The sequence below is a fragment of the Leuresthes tenuis genome, unplaced genomic scaffold, assembly GCF_036924035.1.
Source record: "Leuresthes tenuis unplaced genomic scaffold, fLeuTen1.0.hap1 SCAF_1, whole genome shotgun sequence".
In the NCBI taxonomy this organism is placed as follows: Eukaryota; Metazoa; Chordata; class Actinopteri; order Atheriniformes; family Atherinopsidae; genus Leuresthes; species Leuresthes tenuis.
Genome location: NW_027325355.1, coordinates 7,765,327 through 7,782,034, shown reverse-complemented (window position 1 = coordinate 7,782,034; position 16,708 = coordinate 7,765,327). Strand labels below are relative to the sequence as shown.

Sequence of the window (16,708 nt, the reverse complement as noted above, 5' to 3'; positions counted from 1 at the left end):
TTGTTGCAACGTCTGATGACCCTGTGACACATGAGGAAGTTGGTCATCTTCAGCTGCTGCTGCTTTGTTGGCAGACACGAAGTGATCTGAGAGTCTCAGTTTCAACTGAAGGTAATAATCACATCAGGGATGAAGATGTGCCCACTACATATCAGCCTTTCTCTGCAATTATCTGGTTACATAGAGTAACCGTATGATTCCAGTACCTATATAATGCACATTTGTTCACAGATATTGTTGCTTACTGCCACACCACCCTGAACATGCCCGACCTCGTCTGATCTCGGAAGCCAAGCGGGGTTTGGCCTGGTTAGTACTTGGATGGGAGACCGCTTGGGAATACCAGGTGCTGTAAGCTTTTTCTCTTCTCTCTACCACCTGCATGTCTTTTTTTGAAACGTCTGATCACCCTGTGACACACGAGGAAGTTGGTCATCTTCAGCTGCTGCTGCTTTGTTGGCAGACACGAAGTGATCTGACATTCTCAGTTTCAACTGCAGATAATAATCACGACAGGGAAGAAGATGTGCCCACTACAAGTTAGCCTTTCTCGGCAATTATCTGGTTACATAGAGGAACTGTATGATTCCAGTACCTATATAATGCACATTTGTTACAGACATTGTTGCTTACGGCCACACCACCCTGAAAATACCCGACCTCGTCTGATCTTGGAAGCCAAGCAGGGTTGGGCCTGGTTAGTACTTGGATGGGAGACTGCTTTGGAATACCAGGTGCTGTAAGCTTTTTCTCTTCTCACTACCCCCTGCATGTTTTTTGTTGCAACGTCTGATCACCCTGTGACACATGAGTAAGTTGTTCATCTTCAGCTGCTGCTGCTTTGTTGGCAGACACCAAGTGATCTGAGAGTCTCAGTTTCAGCTGGAGAGAATGATCACATCAGGGAAAAGATGTGCCCACTACAAGTCAGCCTTTCTCGGCAATTATCTGGTTGCATAGAGGAAATGTATGATTCCAGTACCTATATAATGCACATTTGTCACAGATATTGTTACTTAAGGCCACACCACCCTGAATATGCCCAACCTCGTCTGATCTCAGAAGCCAAGCAGGGTTGGGCCTGGTTAGTACTTGGATGGCAGACGGCTTGGGAATACCAGGTGCTGTAAGCTTTTTCTCTTATCTGCACCACCTGTCTTTTGTTGCAATTTCTGATCACCCTGTGAAGTTAAGCAGGGTCGGGCCTGGTTAGTACTCGTTTAAATCCGGTTGTTCTACTGTACTTCTCTACAAAAACCAAAGAGGAAGCTGCTGTCCCATCAAAATTCAACGTCTTCAAGATCAAAAAAGAAGTCCAGTTGCTCTTATGAATACTCTCCATCATTTCAGTTTATTTCTGACATTCAGCTTTTCATAGCACATGATGACTGTGTTGAAAATATGTGCAACAATGTAAACCACCAAGATATTCTGAATAATAATTGTATTTATTTTCACTGAGGCTTGTGTAAACCACAGACTGTATTTAGTGTAAACTGTGTTTTCATTCCTGAGCTGATCTCATTCACCTGATGACACTCCTTAACTGTCACTGTTGAAAAATTCCTCCAATTATTTATAGTTTAGATAGAAATTGTTAGAAACGTTTGTTTTTAATGTCCCTCATCAGGATGTAGAGGCATTACTGTGGTGAAGGAGTTTGTCCAAGTTTGGGGTTGAGTTAACGTCTGAAATCATGGGGGATGGATGGTAACATCACCGTCCTTTCAGTTGTTTTATTTAACTTAAATCATTCCTGTTGCACACATGCTTAGCTAACTGGCTAACGACACGTTTACTGTTAGCGAGTCAAGAGAGACCGCACACAGGCAGAGTTCAGTCTGAATGAACAGAGCAGGAGCTTAAACCTCCTCTACATCCCTGTGAGCAGGATGAAGGCATCCTCTTGTGTTAGTTTTCAGATTTCAGCTGTGAACCTGCAGGACGACATGAGAAAAGAGAGATTTAAACATCTGTAATATCACACTGTGTCAGTTTGTTCACAGGACTCACAACCTGTAACACTGATGCTGCTTTCAGGGAACTTCTTCCTGTTATTGTTTCTTTTTTTGTGAACTTTAACTTTATCAATAAGTGGCAGACCAAACAGTGCAGTCACCTCTCCATCTGTGGTCTCCAAACCCGACTGAAACTGAGGAGTCTGCTGGAAACTCCACTTTACTCTGACCCGCTCCACCCAAACTCGTACCTGTGACGATCCAAAAACAATACGTGGAACAGAACAATGAGAGTTAAACAGTTCTCAGCCCCACCACAAAACCTTTTCATTCATTTGGATGACATGATCCTTTCTTCATCATATTCTCATTAATGATCAGAGCTGAGTCAGATTTCTTTGAAAAGTCCATCGCTGACAGCAGCAGAAAGTGACTAAATATACTGAACATAATTACAATGTTTTCAGTATTTTTAGCTTGTGCTACTTTCTATTTGTGCTCCACCACATTCAGACACTCTGTTGTACCTTTTAGTCCACTACATTCATCTGATAACTTCAGCACATTCAGACTAATACTAAAAAACATCAGAAAGAACAGAATCAGATCATAGAATATGATGTAAGATCACACACATCACCTTTAATCATTCCATAACACGTTATTCCAAAGAGTGCCATTCTGCCTCATTTATTCTATCTTTTATATTAAAGTATGTTTTCATATGAATGTTTTTGTAGTTTGAGTAAAAATAAAAAGTAAATCTACAGTTTTTACCTGAAACAAAATCTCTGTGGTTCTGATTCTGTGACTTTTGTCCAAGAATTCTTCTTCCACTTCTTGCCTTACTCCCATTTTCACAGAAACACAATTCATGATCAGGATGAATCCACAATTTATTATTTCCAGAAAAACATCCAGAATCAGAACATTTAGTTTCTGGGTTACCAAGTAGATCATTACTGAGAGTTTTCAAAGCAGCAGCAACATTTGATCTCTGAAACAGATCAAAGTAAGTTTAACTGCAGAATTATTTTCACATTTACAAAGTGATGAGATGTGAAAAGAATCTGTGATAAAGGAAGGTCTGCTGATTTCTCTGTTTGGCTCCATGAAGTGGAAGAGAAACAACAACATACAAACACATCAACACAAGTGTCATCAGGTGAATGAGATCAGCTCAGGAATGAAAACACAGTTTACACTAAATACAGTCTGTGGTTTACACAAGCCTCAGTGAAAATAAATACAATTATTATTCAGAATATCTTGGTGGTTTACATTGTTGCACATATTTTCAACACAGTCATCATGTGCTATGAAAAGCTGAATGTCAGAAATAAACTGAAATGATGGAGAGTATTCATAAGAGCAACTGGACTTCTTTTTTGATCTTGAAGACGTTGAATTTTGATGGGACAGCAGCTTCCTCTTTGGTTTTTGTAGAGAAGTACAGTAGAACAACCGGATTTAAACGAGTACTAACCAGGCCCGACCCTGCTTAACTTCACAGGGTGATCAGAAATTGCAACAAAAGACAGGTGGTGCAGATAAGAGAAAAAGCTTACAGCACCTGGTATTCCCAAGCCGTCTGCCATCCAAGTACTAACCAGGCCCAACCCTGCTTGGCTTCTGAGATCAGACGAGGTTGGGCATATTCAGGGTGGTGTGGCCTTAAGTAACAATATCTGTGACAAATGTGCATTATATAGGTACTGGAATCATACAGTTCCTCTATGCAACCAGATAATTGCCGAGAAAGGCTGACTTGTAGTGGGCACATCTTTTCCCTGATGTGATCATTCTCTCCAGCTGAAACTGAGACTCTCAGATCACTTGGTGTCTGCCAACAAAGCAGCAGCAGCTGAAGATGACCAACTTACTCATGTGTCACAGGGTGATCAGACGTTGCAACAAAAAACATGCAGGGGGTAGTGAGAAGAGAAAAAGCTTACAGCACCTGGTATTCCAAAGCAGTCTCCCATCCAAGTACTAACCAGGCCCAACCCTGCTTGGCTTCCAAGATCAGACGAGGTCGGGTATTTTCAGGGTGGTGTGGCCGTAAGCAACAATGTCTGTAACAAATGTGCATTATATAGGTACTGGAATCATACAGTTCCTCTATGTAACCAGATAATTGCCGAGAAAGGCTAACTTGTAGTGGGCACATCTTCTTCCCTGTCGTGATTATTATCTGCAGTTGAAACTGAGAATGTCAGATCACTTCGTGTCTGCCAACAAAGCAGCAGCAGCTGAAGATGACCAACTTCCTCGTGTGTCACAGGGTGATCAGACGTTTCAAAAAAAGACATGCAGGTGGTAGAGAGAAGAGAAAAAGCTTACAGCACCTGGTATTCCCAAGCGGTCTCCCATCCAAGTACTAACCAGGCCAAACCCCGCTTGGCTTCCGAGATCAGACGAGGTCGGGCATGTTCAGGGTGGTGTGGCAGTAAGCAACAATATCTGTGAACAAATGTGCATTATATAGGTACTGGAATCATACGGTTACTCTATGTAACCAGATAATTGCAGAGAAAGGCTGATATGTAGTGGGCACATCTTCATCCCTGATGTGATTATTACCTTCAGTTGAAACTGAGACTCTCAGATCACTTCGTGTCTGCCAACAAAGCAGCAGCAGCTGAAGATGACCAACTTCCTCATGTGTCACAGGGTCATCAGACGTTGCAACAAAATACATACAGGTGCTAGAGAGAAGAGAAAAAGCTTACAGCACCTGGTATTCCCAAGTAGTCTCCCATCCAAGTACTAACCAGGCCCAACCCTGCTTGGCTTCCGAGATCAGACGAGGTCGGGTATTTTCAGGGTGGTGTGGCCGTAAGCAACAATATCTGTGACAAATGTGCACTATATAGGTACTGGAATCATATAGTTCCTCGATGTAACCAGATAATTGCTGAGAAAGGCTAAATTGTAGTGGGCACATCTTCATCCCTGATGTGATTATTACCTTCAGTTGAAACTGAGACTCTCAGATCACTTCGTGTCTGCCAACAAAGCAGCAGCAGCTGAAGATGACCAACTTCCTCATGTGTCACAGGGTGATCAGACGTTGCAACAAAAGACATACAGGTGCTAGAGAGAAGAGAAAAAGCTTACAGCACCTGGTATTCCCAAGCAGTCTCCCATTCAAGTACTAACCAGGCCCAACCCCGCTTGGCTTCCGAGATCAGACGAGGTCGGGTATTTTCAGGGTGGTGTGGCCGTAAGCAACAATGTCTGTAACAAATGTGCATTATATAGGTACTGGAATCATACAGTTCCTCTATGTAACCAGATAATTGCCAAGAAAGGCTGATATGTAGTGGGCACATCTTCATCCTTGATGTGATTATTACCTGCAGTTGAAACTGAGACTCTCAGATCACTTCGTGTCTGCCAACAAAGCAACAGCAGCTGAAGATGACCAACTTCCTCATGTGTCACAGGGTGATCAGACGTTGCAACAAAAGACATGCAGGTGGTAGAGAGAAGAGAAAAAGCTTACAGCACCTGGTATTCCTAAGCAGTCTCCCATCCAAGTACTAACTAGGCCCAACCCTGCTTGGCTTCCGAGATCAGACGAGGTCGGGCATGTTCAGGGTGGTGTGGCCGTAAGCAACAATATCTGTGAACAATGTGCATTATATAGGTACTGGAATCATACGGTTACTCTATGTAACCAGATAATTGCCAAGAAAGGCTGATATGTAGTGGGCATATCTTCATCCTTGATATGATTACTACCTTTAGTTGAAACTGAGACTCTCAGATCACTTCGTGTCTGCCAACAAAGCAGCAGCAGCTGAAGATGACCAACTTCCTCATGTGTCACAGGGTGATCAGACGTTGCAACAAAAGACATGCATGTGGTAGAGAGAAGAGAAAAAGCTTACAGCACCTGGTATTGCCAAGCGGTCTCCCATCCAAGTACTAACCAGGCCCAACCCTGCTTGGCTTCCGAGATCAGACGAGGTCAGGCATTTTCAGGGTGGTGTGGCCGTAAGCAACAATATCTGTGAATAATGTGCATTATATAGGTATTGGAATCATACGGTTACACTATGTAACCAGGTAATTGCAGAGAAAGGCTAACTTGTAGTGGGCACATCTTCTTCCCTGTCGTGATTATTATCTGCAGTTGAAACTTAGAATCTCAGATCACTTCGTGTCTGCCAACAAAGCAGCAGCAGCTGAAGATGACCAACTTCCTCATGTGTCACAGGGTGATCAGACGTTGCAACAAAAGACATGCAGGTGGTAGAGAGAAGAGAAAAAGCTTACAGCACCTGGTATTCCCAAGCGGTCTCCCATCCAAGTACTAACCAGGCCCAACCTTGCTTGGCTTCTGAGATCAGACGAGGTTGGGCATGTTCAGGGTGGTGTGGCCGTAAGCAAAAATATCTGTGAACAATGTGCATTATATAGGTACTGGAATCATACGGTTCCTCTATGTAACCAGATAATTGCCGAGAAAGGCTGATATGTAGGGGGCACATCTTCATCCCTGATGTGATTATTACCTGCAGTTGAAACTGAGACTCTCAGATCACTTCGTGTCTGCCAACAAAGCAGCAGCAGCTGAAGATGACCAACTTCCTCATGTGTCACAGGGTGATCAGACGTTGCAACAAAAGACATGCAGGTGGTAGAGAGAAGAGAAAAAGCTTACAGCACCTGGTATTCCCAAGCGGTCTCCCATCCAAGTACTAACCAGGCCCAACCTTGCTTGGCTTCCGAGATCAGACGAGGTCGGGCAAATTCAGGGTGGTGTGGCTGTAAGCAACAATGTCTGTCACAAATGTGCATTATATAGGTACTGGAATCATACGGTTACTCTATGTAACCAGATAATTGCAGAGAAAGGCTGATATGTAGTGGGCACATCTTCATCCCTGATGTGATTATTACCTGCAGTTGAAACTGAGACTCTCAGATCACTTCGTGTCTGCCAACAAAGCAGCAGCAGCTGAAGATGACCAACTTCCTCATGTGTCACATGGTGATCAGACGTTGCAACAAAAGACATGCAGGTGGTAGAGAGAAGAGAAAAAGCTTACAGCACCTGGTATTCCAAAGCAGTCTCCCATCCAAGTACTAACCAGGCCCAACCCTGCTTGGCTTCCGAGATCAGACGAGGTCAGGTATATTCAGGGTGGTGTGGCCGTAAGCAACAGTATCTGTGAACAATGTGCATTATATAGGTACTGGAATCATACGGTTACTCTATGTAACCAGATAATTGCAGAGAAAGGCTGATATGTAGTGGGCACATCTTCATCCCTGATGTGATTATTACCTGCAGTTGAAACTGAGACTCTCAGATCACTTCGTGTCTGCCAACAAAGCAGCAGCTGAAGATGACCAACTTCCTCATGTGTCACAGGGTGATCAGACGTTGCAACAAAAGACATGCATGTGGTAGAGAGAAGAGAAAAAGCTTACAGCACCTGGTATTCCCAAGCGGTCTCTTATCCAAGTACTAACCAGGCCCAACCTTGCTTGGCTTCCCAGATCAGACGAGGTCGGGCAAATTCAGGGTGGTGTGGCTGTAAGCAACAATATCTGTCACAAATGTGCATTATATAGGTACTGGAATCATACGGTTACTCTATGTAACCAGATAATTGCAGAGAAAGGCTGATATGTAGTGGGCACATCTTCATCCCTGATGTGATTATTACCTGCAGTTGAAACTGAGACTCTCAGATCACTTCGTGTCTGCCAACAAAGCAGCAGCTGAAGATGACCAACTTCCTCATGTGTCACAGGGTGATCAGACGTTGCAACAAAAGACATGCATGTGGTAGAGAGAAGAGAAAAAGCTTACAGCACCTGGTATTCCCAAGCGGTCTCTTATCCAAGTACTAACCAGGCCCAACCTTGCTTGGCTTCCGAGATCAGACGAGGTCGGGCATATTCAGGGTGGTGTGGCTGTAAGCAACAATGTCTGTCACAAATGTGCATTATATAGGTACTGGAATCATATGGTTACTCTATGTAACCAGATAATTGCCGAGAAAGGCTGATATGTAGTGGGCACATCTTCTTCCCTGATGTGATTATTACCTGCAGTTGAAACTGAGACTCTCAGATCACTTCGTGTCTGCCAACAAAGCAGCAGCAGCTGAAGATGACCAACTTCCACATGTGTCACAGGGTGATCAGACGTTGCAACAAAAAACATGCAGGTGGTAGAGAGAAGAGAAAAAGCTTAAAGCACCTGGTATTCCCAAGTGGTCTCCCATCCAAGTACTAACCAGGCCCAACCCTGCTTGGCTTCCGAGATCAGACGAGGTCTGGCATATTCAGGGTGGTGTGACTGTAAGCAACAATGTCTGTCACAAATGTGCATTATATAGGTACTGGAATCATACGGTTACTCTATGTAACCAGATAATTGCAGAGAAAGGCTGATATGTAGTGGGCACATCTTCATCCCTGATGTGATTATTACCTGCAGTTGAAACTGAGACTCTCAGATCATTTCGTGTCTGCCTACAAAGCAACAGCAGCTGAAGATGACCAACTTCCTCATGTGTCACAGGGTGATCAGACGTTGCAACAAAAGACATGCAGGTGGTAGAGAGAAGAGAAAAAGCTTACAGCACCTGGTATTCCCAAGTAGTCTCCCATCCAAGTACTAACCAGGCCCAACCCTGCTTGGCTTCTGAGATCAGACGAGGTCAGGCATTTTCAGGGTGGTGTGGCCGTAAGCAAAAATATCTGTTAACAATGTGCATTATATAGGTACTGGAATCATACGGTTCCTCTATGTAACCAGATAATTGCCGAGAAAGGCTGATGCGTATTGGGCACATCTTCTTCCCTGTCGTGAATATTCTCTCCAGCGGAAACTGAGACTCTCAGATCACTTCGTGTCTGCCAACAAAGCAGCAGCAGCTGAAGATGACCAACTTCCTCATGTGTCACAGGGTGATCAGACGTTGCAACAAAAGACATGCAGGTGCTAGAGAGAAGAGAAAAAGCTTACAGACCTGGTATTCCCAAGTAGTCTCCCATCCAAGTACTAACCAGGCCCAACCCTGCTTGGCTTCCGAGATCAGACGAGGTCGGGCATGTTCAGGGTGGTGTGGCCGTAAGCAACAATATCTGTGAACAATGTGCATTATATAGGTACTGGAATCATACGGTTACTCTATGTAACCAGATAATTGCCAAGAAAGGCTGATATGTAGTGGGCATATCTTCATCCTTGATATGATTAATTCAATTCAATTCAATTCAATTTTATTTATATAGCGCCAGATTACAACAATTGTCATCTCAAGGCACTTAAGTAATATAGTCCAATTCAAGCCAATTGGAATTCAATTCATTGTAATCATAATCCAATTAATTCATATAGAGCTAATTAAAAAAATTAATATCCTAGCTAAGGAAACCAACAGATTGCACCGAAATGTGTCTTCAGTCCAATCTCCCGTCCTGAGCGTGCCTGTGGCAACTGTGGAAAGGAACGACTCCCTTTTAACAGGAAGAAACCTCTGGCAGAACCAGACTCAGGAAGGGTGGCCATCCGCCTCGACCAGCTGGGGTTTGAGAAGACAGAAAAGAGGGAAAAGAGGGGGGAAAAACACCATAACGCCATTCAAAGGATATCTGTTGGAACAGGGAAACATAGGTTAATAACCACAATAATGTCACATGTACATAAAATCAATTTTGAAATTAAACAGGGGGAAAAAGAGAGCAAAGTGAGGAAATGTGTGACAGATGAGGTCCCCCAGCAGTCTAAGCCTATAGCAGCTTAACTATGGGATGTTTCAGGATTACCTGAGCCATCCCTAACTATAAGCTTTATCGAAAAGAAAAGTTTTAAGCCTAATCTTAAAAGTGGAAAGGGTGTCTGCTTCCCGGACATTTACTGGCAGCTTATTCCACAAGAGAGGGGCCTGATAACTGAAGGCTCTACCTCCCATTCTACTTTTAGAAACTCTGGGAACAACAAGTAAACCTGCAGTTTGGGAGCGAAGTGCTCTGTTAGGAAAATATTGTACAATGAGATCTTTAAGATATGATGGAGTTCGGTCAGTAAGAGCTTTATATGTGAGGAGAAGAATCTTAAATTCTATTCTGAATTTAACAGGGAGCCAATGAAGAGAAGCTAAAACTGGAGAAACATGATCTCTCCTGTTAGTTCTCATCAGAACTCTGGCTGCAGCATTTTGGATCAGCTGGAGGCTTTTCAGAGAATATGTGGGACAGCCCAATAATAAGGAATTACAGTAGTCCAATCTTGAAGTAACAAATGCATGAACTAGTTTCTCTGCATCACCTTGAGACAGGATGTTCCTGATTTTGGCAATATTACGAAGGTGAAAGAAGGCAGTCCTAGAAACCAGTTTTATATGTGCGTCAAATGATAAATTCTGGTCAAAAATAACTCCAAGGTTCCTCACTGTAGAACTAGAAGCCAAGGAAATACCATCTAGAGTAACTATATAACTAGACAATTTCTCCCTGAAGCGCTCAGGTCCAAAGAGAACAACTTCAGTTTTGTCTGAATTTAAAAGCAGACAGTTCTGAGTCATCCAGGTCTTTATGTCTTTAAGACAGGCTTGTAGCCTGACCAACCTGTAGGTTTCATCTGGTTTCATAGATAAGTACAGCTGAGTATCATCAGCATAACAATGGAAATTTATGCCATGCTGTCTGATAATGTTACCTAATGGAAGCATGTATAAAGTAAAAAGAATCGGTCCAAGCACAGAACCCTGAGGAACTCCATGACTTACTCCAACGTGTGAGGAAGATTCCTCATTTACAAGAACAAACTGGAATCTATCAGATAAATATGACTTAAACCAGCCTAATGCAGTTCCTTTAATCCCAATAACATGTTCAAGTCTCTGTAACAGAATGCTGTGATCGATCGTATCAAATGCAGCACTGAGATCCAACAGGACAAGCACAGAAACAAGTCCGCTATCAGAAGCTAACAGGAGATCATTGGTAACTTTCACCAGTGCCGTTTCTGTGCTATGATGCACTCTGAATCCTGACTGAAACTCTTCAAACAGATTATTTCTATGTAAATGATCACAAAGTTGAACTGCAACTATTTTTTCAAGAACTTTGGACAAAAAAGGGAGATTGGATATAGGTCGATAATTAGCCAACACTTCTGAATCAAGAGTAGGTTTTTTAAGTAAAGGTTTAATTACAGCAACCTTAAAAGTCTGAGGTACATATCCTATCAACAAAGACCGATTGATCAAATCCAATATGGAAGTGTCAATTAAGGGGAAAACCTCCTTGAACAGTCTGGTTGGGATTGGGTCTAACATACAAGTTGATGGTTTAGAAGAGACTATTGCTGTTGTTAGCTCAGAAAGATCAACTGGACAGAAGCTGTCTAAATACAATTCAGGTTCGAAAGATACTTCTAAAGCTGCTCTACTTGATGATACATCAGTGATAATAATGGGAAGGATTCCATTAATCTTCTCTCTGATAGAAACAATTTTATTGATGAAGAATCTCATGAAATCATCACTGCTGAGAGTTAAAGGAATACATGGCTCAACAGAGCTCGGAGTCTTTGTCAGTCTGGCAACAGTGCTGAAAAGAAACCTGGGATTATTCTTATTCTCTTCTATCAATAATGAATAATACGCAGTTCTAGCTTTACGAAGTGCTTTCTTATACGTTATTAAACTATCTTTCCAGACTAATTGAGACTCTTCTAAATTAGAGGAACGCCACTGTCTCTCCAGCTTTCTTGCAGTCTGCTTTAACGCACGCAGCTGTGAATTATACCAAGGAGCCAACCTCTTCTGACTGATTACCTTCCTTTTCAGAGGGGCAACATTGTCCAGTGTTGTACGCATTGAAGCTGTAGTGCTGTCAACAAGAGAGTCAAGTTCTACTGGAGTAAAATTTAGGTAGCCATCCTGTGTCATATCAGCACATGGCAGTGAAGAAAAGGATGATGAAATCAACTCTTTAAATCTGGTTACAGCATTCTCTGACAGACACCTTCTATATGTAGAATTCTTCTCAGAAACCGTGTAGTCAAGTAATGTAAATTCAAAAGTTATTAAAAAATGGTCAGACAAGACAGGGTTATGAGGGAACACTGTTAACTGTTCACTCTCAATGCCATAAGTCAGCACAAGGTCAAGGGTCAAGGGATTACTACCTTTAGTTGAAACTGAGACTCTCAGATCACTTCGTGTCTGCCAACAAAGCAGCAGCAGCTGAAGATGACCAACTTCCTCATGTGTCACAGGGTGATCAGACGTTGCAACAAAAGACATGCATGTGGTAGAGAGAAGAGAAAAAGCTTACAGCACCTGGTATTGCCAAGCGGTCTCCCATCCAAGTACTAACCAGGCCCAACCCTGCTTGGCTTCCGAGATCAGACGAGGTCAGGCATTTTCAGGGTGGTGTGGCCGTAAGCAACAATATCTGTGAATAATGTGCATTATATAGGTATTGGAATCATACGGTTACACTATGTAACCAGGTAATTGCAGAGAAAGGCTAACTTGTAGTGGGCACATCTTCTTCCCTGATGTGATTATTACCTGCAGTTGAAACTGAGACTCTCAGATCAATTCGTGTCTGCCAACAAAGCAGCAGCAGCTGAAGATGACCAACTTCCTCATGTGTCACATGGTGATCAGACGTTGCAACAAAAGACATGCAGGTGGTAGAGAGAAGAGAAAAAGCTTACAGCACCTGGTATTCCAAAGCAGTCTCCCATCCAAGTACTAACCAGGCCCAACCCTGCTTGGCTTCCGAGATCAGAAGAGGTCAGGTATATTCAGGGTGGTGTGGCCGTAAGCAACAGTATCTGTGAACAATGTGCATTATATAGGTACTGGAATCATACGGTTACTCTATGTAACCAGATAATTGCAGAGAAAGGCTGATATGTAGTGGGCACATCTTCATCCCTGATGTGATTATTACCTGCAGTTGAAACTGAGACTCTCAGATCACTTCGTGTCTGCCAACAAAGCAGCAGCTGAAGATGACCAACTTCCTCATGTGTCACAGGGTGATCAGACGTTGCAACAAAAGACATGCATGTGGTAGAGAGAAGAGAAAAAGCTTACAGCACCTGGTATTCCCAAGCGGTCTCTTATCCAAGTACTAACCAGGCCCAACCTGGCTTGGCTTCCCAGATCAGACGAGGTCGGGCAAATTCAGGGTGGTGTGGCTGTAAGCAACAATATCTGTCACAAATGTGCATTATATAGGTACTGGAATCATACGGTTACTCTATGTAACCAGATAATTGCAGAGAAAGGCTGATATGTAGTGGGCACATCTTCATCCCTGATGTGATTATTACCTGCAGTTGAAACTGAGACTCTCAGATCACTTCGTGTCTGCCAACAAAGCAGCAGCTGAAGATGACCAACTTCCTCATGTGTCACAGGGTGATCAGACGTTGCAACAAAAGACATGCATGTGGTAGAGAGAAGAGAAAAAGCTTACAGCACCTGGTATTCCCAAGCGGTCTCTTATCCAAGTACTAACCAGGCCCAACCTTGCTTGGCTTCCGAGATCAGACGAGGTCGGGCATATTCAGGGTGGTGTGGCTGTAAGCAACAATGTCTGTCACAAATGTGCATTATATAGGTACTGGAATCATATGGTTACTCTATGTAACCAGATAATTGCCGAGAAAGGCTGATATGTAGTGGGCACATCTTCATCCCTGATGTGATTATTACCTGCAGTTGAAACTGAGACTCTCAGATCACTTCGTGTCTGCCAACAAAGCAGCAGCAGCTGTAGATGACCAACTTCCACATGTGTCACAGGGTGATCAGACGTTGCAACAAAAAACATGCAGGTGGAAGAGAGAAGAGAAATAGCTTAAAGCACCTGGTATTCCCAAGTGGTCTCCCATCCAAGTACTAACCAGGCCCAACCCTGCTTGGCTTCCGAGATCAGACGAGGTCTGGCATATTCAGGGTGGTGTGACTGTAAGCAACAATGTCTGTCACAAATGTGCATTATATAGGTACTGGAATCATACGGTTACTCTATGTAACCAGATAATTGCAGAGAAAGGCTGATATGTAGTGGGCACATCTTCATCCCTGATGTGATTATTACCTGCAGTTGAAACTGAGACTCTCAGATCACTTCGTGTCTGCCTACAAAGCAACAGCAGCTGAAGATGACCAACTTCCTCATGTGTCACAGGGTGATCAGACGTTGCAACAAAAGACATGCAGGTGGTAGAGAGAAGAGAAAAAGCTTACAGCACCTGGTATTCCCAAGTAGTCTCCCATCCAAGTACTAACCAGGCCCAACCCTGCTTGGCTTCTGAGATCAGACGAGGTCAGGCATTTTCAGGGTGGTGTGGCCGTAAGCAAAAATATCTGTTAACAATGTGCATTATATAGGTACTGGAATCATACGGTTCCTCTATGTAACCAGATAATTGCCGAGAAAGGCTGATGCGTATTGGGCACATCTTCTTCCCTGTCGTGAATATTCTCTCCAGCGGAAACTGAGACTCTCAGATCACTTCGTGTCTGCCAACAAAGCAGCAGCAGCTGAAGATGACCAACTTCCTCATGTGTCACAGGGTGATCAGACGTTGCAACAAAAGACATGCAGGTGGTAGAGAGAAGAGAAAAAGCTTACAGCACCTGGTATTCCCAAGTAGTCTCCCATCCAAGTACTAACCAGGCCCAACCCTGCTTGGCTTCCGAGATCAGACGAGGTCGGGCATGTTCAGGGTGGTGTGGCCGTAAGCAACAATATCTGTGAACAATGTGCATTATATAGGTACTGGAATCATACGGTTACTCTATGTAACCAGATAATTGCCAAGAAAGGCTGATATGTAGTGGGCATATCTTCATCCTTGATATGATTACTACCTTTAGTTGAAACTGAGACTCTCAGATCACTTCGTGTCTGCCAACAAAGCAGCAGCAGCTGAAGATGACCAACTTCCTCATGTGTCACAGGGTGATCAGACGTTGCAACAAAAGACATGCATGTGGTAGAGAGAAGAGAAAAAGCTTACAGCACCTGGTATTGCCAAGCGGTCTCCCATCCAAGTACTAACCAGGCCCAACCCTGCTTGGCTTCCGAGATCAGACGAGGTCAGGCATTTTCAGGGTGGTGTGGCCGTAAGCAACAATATCTGTGAATAATGTGCATTATATAGGTATTGGAATCATACGGTTACACTATGTAACCAGGTAATTGCAGAGAAAGGCTAACTTGTAGTGGGCACATCTTCTTCCCTGTCGTGATTATTATCTGCAGTTGAAACTTAGAATCTCAGATCACTTCGTGTCTGCCAACAAAGCAGCAGCAGCTGAAGATGACCAACTTCCTCATGTGTCACAGGGTGATCAGACGTTGCAACAAAAGACATGCAGGTGGTAGAGAGAAGAGAAAAAGCTTACAGCACCTGGTATTCCCAAGCGGTCTCCCATCCAAGTACTAACCAGGCCCAACCTTGCTTGGCTTCTGAGATCAGACGAGGTTGGGCATGTTCAGGGTGGTGTGGCCGTAAGCAAAAATATCTGTGAACAATGTGCATTATATAGGTACTGGAATCATACGGTTACTCTATGTAACCAGATAATTGCCGAGAAAGGCTGATATGTAGTGGGCACATCTTCATCCCTGATGTGATTATTACCTGCAGTTGAAACTGAGACTCTCAGATCACTTCGTGTCTGCCAACAAAGCAGCAGCTGAAGATGACCAACTTCCTCATGTGTCACAGGGTGATCAGACGTTGCAACAAAAGACATGCATGTGGTAGAGAGAAGAGAAAAAGCTTACAGCACCTGGTATTCCCAAGCGGTCTCTTATCCAAGTACTAACCAGGCCCAACCTTGCTTGGCTTCCGAGATCAGACGAGGTCGGGCATATTCAGGGTGGTGTGGCTGTAAGCAACAATGTCTGTCACAAATGTGCATTATATAGGTACTGGAATCATATGGTTACTCTATGTAACCAGATAATTGCCGAGAAAGGCTGATATGTAGTGGGCACATCTTCATCCCTGATGTGATTATTACCTGCAGTTGAAACTGAGACTCTCAGATCACTTCGTGTCTGCCAACAAAGCAGCAGCAGCTGAAGATGACCAACTTCCACATGTGTCACAGGGTGATCAGACGTTGCAACAAAAAACATGCAGGTGGTAGAGAGAAGAGAAAAAGCTTACAGCACCTGGTATTCCCAAGTGGTCTCCCATCCAAGTACTAACCAGGCCAAACCCTGCTTGGCTTCAGAGATCAGACGAGGTCTGGCATATTCAGGGTGGTGTGACTGTAAGCAACAATGTCTGTCACAAATGTAAATTATATAGGTACTGGAATCATACGGTTACTCTATGTAACCAGATAATTGCAGAGAAAGGCTGATATGTAGTGGGCACATCTTCATCCCTGATGTGATTATTACCTGCAGTTGAAACTGAGACTCTCAGATCACTTCGTGTCTGCCTACAAAGCAACAGCAGCTGAAGATGACCAACTTCCTCATGTGTCACAGGGTGATCAGACGTTGCAACAAAAGACATGCAGGTGGTAGAGAGAAGAGAAAAAGCTTACAGCACCTGGTATTCCCAAGTAGTCTCCCATCCAAGTACTAACCAGGCCCAACCCTGCTTGGCTTCTGAGATCAGACGAGGTCAGGCATTTTCAGGCTGGTGTGGCCGTAAGAAAAAATATCTGTTAACAATGTGCATTATATAGGTACTGGAATCATACGGTTCCTCTATGTAACCA

The 16,708-nt window shown here is 43.5% G+C and overlaps 1 protein-coding gene, 14 non-coding genes and 16 pseudogenes across 15 annotated transcripts in view; 4 read left to right on the top strand and 27 right to left on the bottom strand.

The window, feature by feature from the left end:
* LOC140291582 (NLR family CARD domain-containing protein 3-like) overlaps positions 1-16,708 on the top strand; it is a 531,700-nt gene that overhangs the window by 146,603 nt on the left and 368,389 nt on the right. The window lies entirely within an intron of this gene.
* On the top strand, positions 240-358 carry LOC140299858 (5S ribosomal RNA; annotated as a pseudogene).
* LOC140297818 (5S ribosomal RNA) lies at positions 628-746 on the top strand. Its single transcript, XR_011913519.1, has one exon. It is a non-coding gene; the product is annotated as a 5S ribosomal RNA (ribosomal RNA).
* Positions 1,015-1,133, top strand: LOC140296404 (5S ribosomal RNA; annotated as a pseudogene).
* LOC140296403 (5S ribosomal RNA) lies at positions 3,520-3,638 on the bottom strand (annotated as a pseudogene).
* LOC140297817 (5S ribosomal RNA) lies at positions 3,907-4,025 on the bottom strand. The gene has a single exon (XR_011913518.1). It is a non-coding gene; the product is annotated as a 5S ribosomal RNA (ribosomal RNA).
* Positions 4,295-4,413, bottom strand: LOC140299857 (5S ribosomal RNA; annotated as a pseudogene).
* On the bottom strand, positions 4,684-4,802 carry LOC140295649 (5S ribosomal RNA). Its single transcript, XR_011912889.1, has one exon. It is a non-coding gene; the product is annotated as a 5S ribosomal RNA (ribosomal RNA).
* Positions 5,072-5,190, bottom strand: LOC140267938 (5S ribosomal RNA). Its single transcript, XR_011907472.1, has one exon. It is a non-coding gene; the product is annotated as a 5S ribosomal RNA (ribosomal RNA).
* On the bottom strand, positions 5,460-5,578 carry LOC140299524 (5S ribosomal RNA; annotated as a pseudogene).
* Positions 5,848-5,966, bottom strand: LOC140298344 (5S ribosomal RNA). The gene has a single exon (XR_011914001.1). It is a non-coding gene; the product is annotated as a 5S ribosomal RNA (ribosomal RNA).
* LOC140310324 (5S ribosomal RNA) lies at positions 6,236-6,354 on the bottom strand (annotated as a pseudogene).
* LOC140297360 (5S ribosomal RNA) lies at positions 6,624-6,742 on the bottom strand. Its single transcript, XR_011913102.1, has one exon. It is a non-coding gene; the product is annotated as a 5S ribosomal RNA (ribosomal RNA).
* LOC140297834 (5S ribosomal RNA) lies at positions 7,012-7,130 on the bottom strand. The gene has a single exon (XR_011913535.1). It is a non-coding gene; the product is annotated as a 5S ribosomal RNA (ribosomal RNA).
* Positions 7,397-7,515, bottom strand: LOC140293089 (5S ribosomal RNA; annotated as a pseudogene).
* Positions 7,782-7,900, bottom strand: LOC140305842 (5S ribosomal RNA; annotated as a pseudogene).
* Positions 8,170-8,288, bottom strand: LOC140300228 (5S ribosomal RNA; annotated as a pseudogene).
* LOC140298070 (5S ribosomal RNA) lies at positions 8,558-8,676 on the bottom strand. Its single transcript, XR_011913755.1, has one exon. It is a non-coding gene; the product is annotated as a 5S ribosomal RNA (ribosomal RNA).
* LOC140306434 (5S ribosomal RNA) lies at positions 8,946-9,063 on the bottom strand (annotated as a pseudogene).
* Positions 12,266-12,384, bottom strand: LOC140298342 (5S ribosomal RNA). The gene has a single exon (XR_011913999.1). It is a non-coding gene; the product is annotated as a 5S ribosomal RNA (ribosomal RNA).
* LOC140298631 (5S ribosomal RNA) lies at positions 12,654-12,772 on the bottom strand. Its single transcript, XR_011914260.1, has one exon. It is a non-coding gene; the product is annotated as a 5S ribosomal RNA (ribosomal RNA).
* LOC140295920 (5S ribosomal RNA) lies at positions 13,039-13,157 on the bottom strand (annotated as a pseudogene).
* LOC140305835 (5S ribosomal RNA) lies at positions 13,424-13,542 on the bottom strand (annotated as a pseudogene).
* LOC140300226 (5S ribosomal RNA) lies at positions 13,812-13,930 on the bottom strand (annotated as a pseudogene).
* On the bottom strand, positions 14,200-14,318 carry LOC140297949 (5S ribosomal RNA). The gene has a single exon (XR_011913644.1). It is a non-coding gene; the product is annotated as a 5S ribosomal RNA (ribosomal RNA).
* Positions 14,588-14,706, bottom strand: LOC140308321 (5S ribosomal RNA). The gene has a single exon (XR_011916284.1). It is a non-coding gene; the product is annotated as a 5S ribosomal RNA (ribosomal RNA).
* LOC140298341 (5S ribosomal RNA) lies at positions 14,976-15,094 on the bottom strand. Its single transcript, XR_011913998.1, has one exon. It is a non-coding gene; the product is annotated as a 5S ribosomal RNA (ribosomal RNA).
* Positions 15,364-15,482, bottom strand: LOC140310318 (5S ribosomal RNA; annotated as a pseudogene).
* Positions 15,749-15,867, bottom strand: LOC140305830 (5S ribosomal RNA; annotated as a pseudogene).
* Positions 16,137-16,255, bottom strand: LOC140298199 (5S ribosomal RNA). The gene has a single exon (XR_011913869.1). It is a non-coding gene; the product is annotated as a 5S ribosomal RNA (ribosomal RNA).
* On the bottom strand, positions 16,525-16,643 carry LOC140299565 (5S ribosomal RNA; annotated as a pseudogene).